Source organism: Cavia porcellus, unplaced genomic scaffold, assembly GCF_034190915.1.
Source record: "Cavia porcellus strain 051 isolate PalLab524CR breed Dunkin Hartley unplaced genomic scaffold, mCavPor4.1 scaffold_4, whole genome shotgun sequence".
Classification (NCBI taxonomy): domain Eukaryota; kingdom Metazoa; phylum Chordata; class Mammalia; order Rodentia; family Caviidae; genus Cavia; species Cavia porcellus.
The window spans coordinates 107125945-107137702 of record NW_026947487.1 but is presented as its reverse complement, the minus strand read 5'-3'; the positions used below and the strand labels follow the sequence as shown (position 1 = coordinate 107137702).

Here is an 11758-nt window from a genome sequence, read left to right as displayed (position 1 = left end):
TAACTATGTTTTGCTTAGTCATAAAATACTTCATTTCATAGTAGAAAAAGTAATTTTGACCCAAGGAGTTAAGAGACCTGTTATCATAGTTCAACCCCAATGCATCACATTAGGAGCACAGTCTTTGTGAGGGTTGAGAGAGAACAGCGGCTTGGTTTTCCTTAGTAAATTATTGAGGTAGACTTTTTATTTACTTATTTTTGCCTTTTTCCTTTTTATCGGTACCAGGGATCGGACTCAGGACGGCCTGCTTGCAAGGCAGGCGTTTATGCCGCTGAGCTAAATCTCCAGCCCCTAGAGGTACACTTTTTAATGTACAGTTCCTGTTGGCATCTAGGATGCACAATTTTTTGTTTTTTGATACTGGGGATCGAACTCACAACCTCGTGCTTGCCAGTTAGGCACTATCACCGCTGAGCTAAATTCCCAGATACACACAGTTTTAATGCAGGGACTCAGGTATATGGCCTTGCCATTCAGAGAGCTGGCCTCTCTGACAGTTAATGGCAATGCCCCTATTTTAACACATTGTATATTAAAACGAAAAAGCAAAAGCATAAATGTTACATGAAATGCACGTTCCTAGTGATAAAAATCTAAAAAGTCTATCCATCCTGTAAAATTACCTCCTACATTTTTCTCATGATTTGTTTGTTTGTTTTTTGAGACTGGGTGTTGTTATGTGGTTCAGTTCAAAGCTCACTGTGTGGCCCTGGATGGTCTTGAATTCCCAATGATCCTCCTGCCTTGGCCTCCTTGCTGGGTTTACAGGTATGTGCCACCATGACCAGCCGTATTTTTATGTTTTAAAATATAATACCTATGGGCTGGGGACTTAGCTCAGTGACATAAGCACCTGCCTTGCAAAGCAGGTGGTTGTGAGTTTGATCCCTGGTATCGATTAAAAAAAAAAAGAAAGAAAGAAAAGAATATAATACCTACATGTTTCTCTTTCTTACATTCATACTTACCTCGGCAATTTCACATCTGTACTAATCTTATAACTATTTAATATATATATAAGTTATATATATAATTTATATATATATAAAACTACATAATATATATATAAATACCTATGAAATCTAGATATATTACACTCACTATAACCCACCCAGACTTTTAGTTTAACTTAATTATCACACAGAACTTTATAGAGATGAACCCATTTTGTACAATAGCCCTTGATGTTACCCACTAATACATAATTTTAAATTCAGCCAAGAAAACCTTTAGTATATTGTAAAACATAATATGCTAATTTTATAAGGTATAAAAATAAACAATTATGAGAAATTCAATATTTACTTACAAATATCCATTACCTAGTATGTTAGAAAAATTTACTGTTCCTTCAGATAAGCCCTTGAAATTAATTTTTAAGATTTTCCCTGATGATCAGTTTAAAGGCCATAGAGTCTTTAAATGTAAGCAAAAGTCTTCATATACAGTGAAAAAAAGTCAAACGCAAGGCTAAGTAGCATATTAAAAATAGCTAAAGTATTTTTAATTTTTTGAGGGGGTATTGGGAAATCAAACTTATGACTTCACACGTGCCAGGTAAGCACTGTGACACTGAGCTATATCCTCAGCGCCAGCTAAAAAATTTTTTTTACTTTTTGTCTTTTTGAGACAGGGTCTTGCTATGCAGTTCAGGCTGGACTTGAGCTCGCTTTGTAGCCCAGGCTGGTCTGGAACTCACAACGATCCTCCTGCCTCAGCCTCCTGAGTGCTGGGATCACAGGCATGCACTACTACCCTGGGCTCAACTAAAATATTTTAAAGAAGGGAAACATACAGACTGGGGATTTAGCTCAGCAGCATAAGCGCCTGCCTTGCAAGCAGGCAGTGGTGAGTTCAATCCCCAATACCTATAAAAAAAGAAAAAGACAAAAAAAAAAAAAAAAAAAAAAAAGGGAAACATAATTGCAATTTTAGTATTAGAAATGAATGTAGGCTTTTTGCATGCCATCTGTGTATGCAGTTTAGTTACATGTTTTAACTATGAAAAAACAGCAAATCACTTGCTTCCTGCAGACAAGTAAGTGCAGGAGCATAAGGATTTAATGAACAGCCTGGCCATTTCTAAGTCTGAAAGCAGATTTCTCCCCTCAAATGTTCAATAAAGATTTAGCACTGCAATTAAGGGCGCTAATATTACAACAGTTGGCTCCCCGTACTCAAGGAGAAGGCTGAAACGGAAGTCTACTGGTCACAGATGCTGGACAGGCACCAGCAGTGGGCGCCTCCGCTCCCATTAGGCTTTATGAATCTGTCCATCGGAGTCCACCTGCTGGCGCAGGTCCAGACATAGCAATTGGTTTTTCTATTTTTTTTTTTTTCCTTTTTCTTTCTCCTTTCTCCCACACATGGAACCTCTAAACCCTCCCGAAACGCAGCTTCCTCCTGTCTTCTCTCTGCAGACTCGGCACGGTTTGCTGTTTCCTGTTACTGGCAGCAAAGGTGCAGCTACCTGAGCACAGCTCCATCAGCTCGGGTGGTGGAGGCCACCCACATCGCAAGGCCCGTGTCCAGAAACTCATTTAAAAAAAAAGAAAGAAAGAAAGAAAGAAATGGCTTTGCTTTTAAACCCCCAAAGCACATTATTTCAACAGCAGCAGCCAATATGGGGTTTAGCAGCTTAGTTTTACCCCATAAATGAAGCTTTGTATTAACTTCTCCCCAGGAGTGAGACCAGCTCAGACGGGAACAACTGCCCACGCCTGTAAATCCAGCACTTGGGAGCCGGAGGCAGGAGGATACTGAATTTGAAGCCAACCTAGGCTACACAAGACCCTGCTTCAAAAAAGAACAAAAGAGAAAAGAAAGGGAGGTCTCAGGGTGAGCAGTTTATAAAAATATAACAAGAAGAATCAGCCCTGCCCTGTCCAAGATAATAGCCACTGGGCACTCGGAGCCACTTACTGTGTTCAGGCCAAGACAGGGTCTTACTAGGTAGTTGAGGCTGGCCTTGAACTCACTGTGTAGCCCACGCAGGCCTCAGACTCACAGCAATCCTCCTGCCTCAGTTTCCTGAGTGAGATCTTCCAGGCAAAATTAATTTTAACTACATTATTCCACTTAACCTAGTGTATCAGTTTAGCCTCTAATCAATATAAAGTATTATTACTGATACATTTTATCTTTTAAAATTTTTTTTCAGTCACCAATACCTCATTTCAATTGGGACCAGTACATTTCTGGTGCTCAGTGGCACACACCACCACCCCAGCTCCTGGAATGTTTTTGTAACCAAATCTCAGCAAGATTCATGCTGAGGAGAGTCTGGACTCCGTATCTGTGGTAGCACAAGGGGAACACAATCCATTAATAAACATAAAAAGATGCAAAAAATGAAAACAACAAAAAATAACATTTCACCCATCAAGTCAGCCAGAACAAAATCGATTTCACCCACACAGGTGACAAGGGAAAGTGTAGGATAGGTGGCATAGGTGTTCCAGAGAGTATATAAATCAGTCCACTTATGTTTTAGGTAATTCAGTAATTTCATATTTTAAGCATGAAAAGTCTTGGTGTAGTTCGGTGGTCCTGAACTCATGACATAGCCCAGCTTGGTCATTTACTCATGTTTCTATGGAATCACTTCTCTTGATTATGCTTTATTATTTTTGTGGAAAATAGTTTCTTCTAATAACTTATTTTTAACCTACTATATGGTGCTTTGCTTACATAGCTTTATTTTGTTTATTTTTTGTTTTGTTTTGAGACAGGATCTTGTAATGTAGTCCAGGCCTTGTAATGGAGTTCCTTCTGCCTCAGCCTCCCAATTGCTGTGATTACAGACATGCATCAACACACTTGACCCTCCAAACCATCTTTAAAAACAAACAGAAATTAGTGTTATTGAGAAGATTGACAGTGTTTACACATTCTTAAAGTATAAAGTTTGATAAATCTGGACATATGTATAAAATCAAATCACCACATCATTACCATCAAAGTCCAATAACTTTCACCCTATTTATTATACTGTTAAATGTGAATTCTTAGCAGGAGGTGATGGTTATCCCAGCAGTGCAGGAGCCTGAGGCAGAAGGATCCCAAGCTCAGATTCAGCCTGGGCAACTTATCGATTTAGTGAGAGCCTGCCTTAAAATAAAAAAATAAAAAAAGCTGGGTCTGTAGCTCAGTGAAAAGGCCCTGGGCTCATCCCCAATACTAAAAGAAAAAAAATGGTTAATTCTTTCCTTATGGTTTTGTATTCTGTTCTGAAGACTTTGTCCAGCTCAAGGTTGTAAAAATAGGCTCGATGTTTGCTTCCAATGGTGTTTTTTTTTTTAACTTTAAAGAGAAAAAAAGGCACAGAAAAAATTAGAAAGCAATCAAGAAAGCTAACAGAAAAAAACCTCAACAACAAAAACCAAACGATGCCAATCTTATTTTAACTTGCATGTTTGGTTAGGGGAATTCATGGTCCTGACCAGGACCATGCAAGACCAGGGCTGGGAGGTGGGTGTTCTCATTTGTTCCCACGCCCTCTACCGACAGAGCTTGGGCATTACACCCATTTTGGGCGGAGTCTGCAGCAGGCCCACCGCTGATCCCCAGCAGAGCAGCTCCGACTTCAGTCCGTGACTCTATTCTCATCACGTTCCTTCCCGCAGCCTCCGGAGCGCTGCTGAAATTGGCGGGGTTGGTCGCCTGCTCACTTCCCCGCGGTGGCAGGTTCTGCCGTGAGTGGACTAGCCTGGGGCAAAACTGGAACCTAGGCCTGGCCTGCGGGTTTGTGTTACTCAATCCCAGTCTTCAAGAGCCCCGCGCATGGGGTGCAGGTAGCTGTGCTAGAGTGCTTGCCCCGCTTGCATGAGGACCTGTATTTAACCTCCGGTACTTGTTCCATCAACACACATTATTAATTGCAGGCACCAGGCCACTACAGGGCTGGGAAGAAAGAAAAAAAAAAAAACAATCACAAAAGACCAGGTGTGGTAGTGCACACCTGTGATTTCAGCATTCTGGGAGGCTGAGGCAGGAGGAGCCGACTCAAACTCATCCAGGGCAATTGAGTGGTTTAGAAAGACCCTGTTTCTGCCAGGCATGGTGGTGCAGGAGGATGACCACAATTTGGAGGCCAGCCAGGGCTACACAGGGAGCTCAAGCCCGAACTACATAACAAGAGTCCCTGCCTCAAACAACAACCAAGTGAGGTGGGGGGGGACACTCTGCCTCAAAACAAAAACAAGCAAAGATGTGGCTCAGGGAAAGACCCTGGGTTTCATCCCCGGTACCACAAGAAAGAGAAAAACAAAGCAAGAGCACTGCCATTCTGCTGGTAGGGAGAGACCGATCGGTAACAGATTTAATAGACAGTTATGTGGAGACTGTTGGTGCTCACCCTGGGGACTGTGAACATCGCTGTGTACAGGCAGAAGCTACGTTTTCAGTGGGCTGATCAGGGTAGGTTTCACTGAGAGTAAGAGTAACTCTGGACAGCGTGGCCGGAGCTGTAAGATGAGCTGGAAGGATGGGTGGGGTCTCCTGTGACGGGAAAGAGCCGGGAGCCTGCAAGTCCCCCAGGCCCGGCCCAGGGCAAAGCACTTGGGGTGAGGTCACTACGCCAGGAGGAGGCCATCAGGTCATCGGGCCGGGCGGCTTTGCTGAGGTCCCTGGTTTTTACCTGGAGCCCACTGCAGGGTGTCTAACGTTCTCTCGCCTCCCTCCATTGAATAAAGAAATATGGATCTAGTGTATCGTCCTACACATATGCAATGTGTCAGGAGTCAAAAATAAATAAAACATGTGCCCACTGAATAAATATCTCGTTAAAATTTTTACTATGTGTTAACCCCTTAATTAGCATATTGGCGGTTCTGCAAAGTTCTGGGCTTGGTCTAAGTGGAATCACTCTGTGATCTCCTGTGACCCGGATTGCCCCCTCCACGCAATCTTCTGGTGCCGTCCAGCTCCAGGTCTTTTTTTTTTTTTTTTTTTTTTCTGGGGATCAAACTCACGACCGCCTGCTTACAAGGCAGGCGCTTATGCTGCTAAGCTAAATCCCCAGCCCCAAGGTCCAGGTCTTTCATCTCCACTGTTTTATAGCACTTCGTTGAAAATCACACCTCAGCTGTGTCTCCCCCATTCTTCCCTAGAAGGAAGTGAGCTCATTTTCAGTGACTGCCCAGGACCGTCTTGTTCCCCGCGCTTTGTAACCTCACTAGTAATTGGTGTTATCAGACTTTAAAATGCTTGGCTAAGCCAGATGTGGTGGCACAAACCTGTGATCCCAGCACTCAGGAGGCTGAGGCAGGAGGATGGAAAGTTAGAGCCAGTCTGAACTATATAGTGAGTTCTTGTCTCAAAAAACACAAATATTCTATCAACTAGTGATTTCTTACTATTTCTTTTTGAAATTCTGTATTACTTCTACCCTTTTTTCTGTTTTGTTTTTTTTTCTCTTTAAATAAAATCCTTTTATTAAAAAACACAAATAATTTTTGGCTAGTTGGTGGTTGAAAGATGATGTCCTATTGTGCTTTCATTTTTGTGGCATCTTTTCTGATTTTTGTAGGCTGTTTGTATTTCCTCTCTCTCTTTTTTTTTTTTTTTTGGTCTTTTTCATTTTTATCAGTACCGGGGATCGAACTCACGACTGCCTGCTTGCAAGGCAGGTGCTTATGCTGCTGAGCTAAACCCCCAGCCCCCTGTATTTTCTCTTTGATTAAGTACCTATGCAATACTTTTGTCTTTCTATAATTGTCCTATTAATTTTTAGGAGTGATATATATATATATATTTTTTTTCAGTGTGGAGGATTGAATCCAGTGCCTCCCATATGCCAAGCAAGAGCACTACCACTAAACCACATTCCCCAGATCTCTTAAAACTTTTATTGAGTCTGGACCTCATTAAATTGCTGAGGCTGGTCTTCAATTTGTGATCCTCCTGTCTCAATCTCTCAAGTAGCTGGGATTACAAGCATGTGCCACCAAACCCAGCTCTGGTGACTCTGAACACAAATTCTTAATTTAAGAATGTTAAATTTAGCCGGGCGTGGTGGCTCATGCCTGTAATCCCAGCACTCGGGAGGCTGAAGCACGAGGATTGTTGCGAGTTCAAGACCAGTCTGGGCTACAAAGTGAGCTCAAGGCCAGCCTGAACTGCTGCATAGCAAGACCCTGTCTCAAAAAGAAAAAAAAAAAAAAAAGAATATTAAATCTAGCAAGTTTAACTAGGCATGGTGGCTCACGCCTGTAATCCAGCATTCAGGAGGCTCAGGCAGGAGGATCATTTTGAGTTCGAAACCAGCCTGGGCTACAAAGTGAGCTGAAGACCAGCCTAAACTGCATAATGAGAATCTGTCTCAAAAAGACAAAAAAAAAAAAAAAAAAAAAAAAGCAATCTTTTATTTCATGCTGTGTTTGTATCTAATTAAAGAACTCTTTCACTATCCTGATAATATATCCTACAATACTTTCTAAAAATTTTATAGTTCTGCATCTTATTATATAAATCAAATAAATGAGATGGAAGTTAAGTTTTTAATAAACCTAAACCTAGTTTTTGTTTGCTTTATACTTGTGTAATTTTCTTACGGCTTTGTGGTTTGCTTTGGTGGTGTTTTGTTGTTATTTTTGTTCTGTTTTTGGTGTTTTTGAACAGATTCTCATTCAGTAGTTCCTTGAATTTATTATGCTGCCCACACGGGCCTTGAACTTGCAGCAGTCCTCCTGCCTCAGCATCCCAAGTATTGAGATTACAGGCAGGCACCATCATGAAGGCAGCTTTGTGTTTTCCTAGGAGTTTGTGTGGCCTTTCATTTTTTCCCACTTACAGAAACTGACATCTTCTTCACCCTGTCATTAAAGCTTCAAACTTTGGGGCTGGGGGTTTAGCTCAGCGGCATAAGCACCTGCCTTGCAAGCAGGCGGTCGTGAGTTCGATCCCCGGTACCGATAAAAATGAAAAAGACAAAAAAAAAAAAAAAAAAAAAAAAAGCTTCGAACTTTGTAACCATATCATGGGTAGCTTGGAAGCAGTTTTTCTTGTTCTGAAGACACTCTGTTTATCTGGACAGGTAGCTATTAGGGCGACAGCACGGAAGCCAGGGTGACAGGCCTGACCAAGCCCCCATTCCTTGTTCACACATTCTTCTCTTCTCACTGTTCCTTACTTTTGCTGCAGTACAGCCCAAGCCTCTCTAGGAAGTGCACATAAATACAGCTCTTTCTTTCTTTCTTTCTTTTTGTTACAACTCTTTCTTTCAACCTCTCAGTTCATAGTTTGGCTGGAGATTGAATTCTAAATTCAAAACAATGAATCCTAATCTGATGTACACTTACTTGTAGTTTCGGATGATTTTGTTTCCTTTTTAGACACAGGTTTTCCCTAAATTTCCCACCCTGACCTTGAACTCACAATCCTCCTGCCTCGGCCTCCCTCATGCTGGGATTACAGGCATGAACCATCATGCCTGACTCACAACTTATTGTTAAAACCCCAAAACAATGAGATTCTTCCACTTCTAATGGACTCTGCTAATCTGGATGATGTCTGAAAAGTCAGACTTGGTAAATATATCATGACTTTTGTTTATACTTTTTTATGGTAGGTAAGTTTCTTGCTTGATGTAAAATGTGAGTTGTGCTGTTGGGGAACTGGCATTAGAAATATTCTAGGGCAGCTAGGCATGGTGGTGCATGCCTGTAATACCAGCACTCAGGAGGCTGAGGCAAGAGGATTGCCATGAGTTCAAGAACAGCCTGAACAATTTAGTGAGACCCTGCTCCAAAAAAACCAAGCATCGTGCATGTACAATACTTTCATTTTAATTCAAGAACATTAGCAAGATTCTCATTAGAGTTTCTTCCTAGAGCCTGCTTTTAAGAATCTATTATGGGTTGGGGATGCAGCTCAGTGATAGAGCACTTGCCCAGCATGTGTGAGGCTCTGGGTTCAATCTCCACTACTGAAAAAAGTTAGTTGAGGATAATGGTGCATATTTGTAATCCTACCTCTTAGTAGGCTGACGCAGGAAGATCATGAGGGCTACATAGTGAGACCCTGTTTCAAAAAACAAAGTAAAAATAAACCCTAGAATCTTTCTTTGTTGTTTTGAGACAGGATCTCAATTCAATTAAAAATAAATTAGGCTTTCAAAAAAAATTATCTTTTCAAGTGAGAAAGTATTTGGTACTGTTATAGTCAGGGATCATAAGGGAAACAATTTCATATAGGACACACACTTTATAAGATTAGTTTATAGTACTCACCCAGAGTCAAAAACAAAAGAGTGCAAAGGATCTATCCACACCCTCGAAACACAAAGAATCCAGCTGAGGGCCTGGATCCCACGGCGATGTCCTGCACAAGTCCAGCTGAAGACCCAGAGCCCATGGCAATGTCTTCCATGAGTCCGGCTGGAAATCTAGAGCCCAGCACAATGACTCATGCAAGTCTATTTCAGGGATCTGCACTGGGACAGTCCCAGGTCAGTGACGGAAGCTAGAAAGTCTGCGCCAGCGGGATGAAGGATCTGTGCCAGCAGGCTGAGGGATCTGCACTGGAGCCAGGAAGTGATGCTCAAGGTAAGGACCAGAGCTTCCCTGAAAAGAAATATAGCCATCCTCAGTGACAGCAAGGACACGAGCTCCTCTGGTGATAACAGCTGAGTTCATATCAGAAGAGCCAGCATGACAAGCTTCTCCAGGAGAACCAACAGCTCACCATCGTCCTCTCCCTATGGCCGTTGGCAGCAACCTTCAGGTGGGTCCTCCACACCCAGCACCATGCTGATTCAAGTTACCCACCAGGTGTCAGTCCCCCGCAGGTGCATTGTCTCTCAGCCTCCTTCACTTACTAGAAAAACATCTGATTTTCATTTCTTTGTGGATGGTCAATATGTTCTCCCTGTTTTTAATTTTTTGTGGCACTGATGATTGACCCCATGGCCTTGGGCATACTAGGCAAATGCTCTACCCCTGAGTCCAGAGCCTTTTCTTTGCTCTTTCTCTCCTTTTCTTGAGGAGGAGAGGAAGTGAGCAACACAATTATTACCAGTGCATTTCTGGGATATAGAATAATTATGGATAAAGGTAATTGGCACCCACCACTCCATGACATGCCTCAAAAAGTCCTACAGAATCTGAAATGCTGACCAGAAGCCTGACCGGATCCACTGGAAAATATCTGCAAATCTCAAAAGATCTCTGCTATTTCAGCTAGCATGATGAAAAGACCGTTAAAGTCTTTCTTCCTCTCCTACTCTGGACTAAGAATGAAAGTTAGGGGTAGAGAGCGAGGAGGACTGTTACTGTTAATATTTAAAATAACATCAACTAAACTTAACAGAAATTTTAGTAGGCTAATGGTTATTGTATTCTTTGTTTTTTGCTTTTTAAATTTTTTTTCATAGTACTGGAATCTGAATCCAGGGTCTTTTTTTATTTTTTATTTTCATTTTTTTTGTGGTACTAGAGATCAGACTTGCAACCTTGTGCTTGCCAGGCAGGCGCTTATGCCACTGAGCTAAAGCCCCAGCCCTGAATGCAGGGTCTTCATACTGAGGTACAAGGAAATTTTTTTATTCTTTATTTTGAAACAAGGTCTCACTAAATAAGTTGTCCAGGATGGCCTTGAATTTGTGATCCTCCTGCCTCAGCCTCCTACATGCTGGCATTACAGGTATGGACCACCACACTGCACTCAATATCTAATTGAGAAAAAAAGGCTATTTGGGTCACACCTGGGGACTTGCAGTCAGCAGTGGACACGAGAGGCAGGACCACTGCTGCACCTTTGTCCAGGGTCTTGCTGGCTGCAAGGACACAAGGGTGGGCCCAGGCATGTCTCTTCCCACCCAGCCCACATCTGTCTTCCCTGCCCAAGCTGGGGAGATGTGTCTCCTGGAGACACCACTTGGGCAGCTCACAAGGCCCCCCAGCTCCTGTCTTCAGCTCTCCTCAGGAGCTGTCTGTCTCTCTTAGACTTGGGTTTATGTCAGTAGTCAATTTTTAAATTTTTCCTTGTTCTTAATTGGCGCACAATAATTGTACGTTTTATAGATTTTTAATTGTTTTAAAAAGTGATTTGGGTCACACCTGGGGATTCCTGCTTCCCAGGTAGGCCTCAGCCCAGGGACAGCTCCCACTGTGGAAAGGCCATGTCACACTCACCAGTGTACTTGGTTTTGCCTCAGCCAATGGTGACACACAGGACCCAGCAGAGAAGTTGTTACTGGCACTGGGAAAGCACGAGGCAGACACGGTCTTGGAGAGCTGGGCAGGCGCGGCCAACTTCAGCAGGGTGATGTCCTTGCAGACTGAACTTGGGGTTCTTGAAAAACTCAGGGTGACAACCACAACCCTGATGAGGACTCAGGAGTAGCCCATCCCCATATCTATCTACAGGGGCCAAGTTTCTGTCCTCAAGCTCCTGTCCTCAAGCCTGGTACCTCTGTGATCCTCAGGACTTAGATGCTTTCCTCATCAGATCGCTGGTCAAACATCCCACCCACCACCATGTCTGTTTTTTTAGGAACAGAGATGGGAGAGGCTGGGGACAGATGAGCTCACCCTCTCCAACCCTCACCCCTACCCTGAAGCTTGGAGCACAGCCCAACCTTGCTCACCTGACCTCACAGTGGGGGGTGGTGACCACCCAGCACTCCCAGATGAGGGAGCCCCTGCAGAAGTGGAAGCCGGTTTCCTCCTGGGAAGGAAGGAGGGGGAGGTCCCAGCTGCTGCCTAGACAACACTCCAGCCTGCCCAACAGCCTGGATTCCCCCACCCCAGAAGCC

At 43.0% G+C, this 11758-nt stretch overlaps 1 long non-coding RNA gene across 1 annotated transcript in view; it reads right to left on the bottom strand.

The window, feature by feature from the left end:
- Window positions 1–11758, bottom strand: part of LOC111757419 (uncharacterized) — a 23698-nt gene extending 11940 nt beyond the window's left edge. Inside the window, exons 1-2 of the long non-coding RNA XR_010047044.1 lie at window positions 11136–11758; window positions 9234–9566 (exon numbers count right to left, since the gene is read on the bottom strand). This is a non-coding gene — a long non-coding RNA (uncharacterized LOC111757419). The remainder of the gene's footprint in view (window positions 1–9233; window positions 9567–11135) is intronic.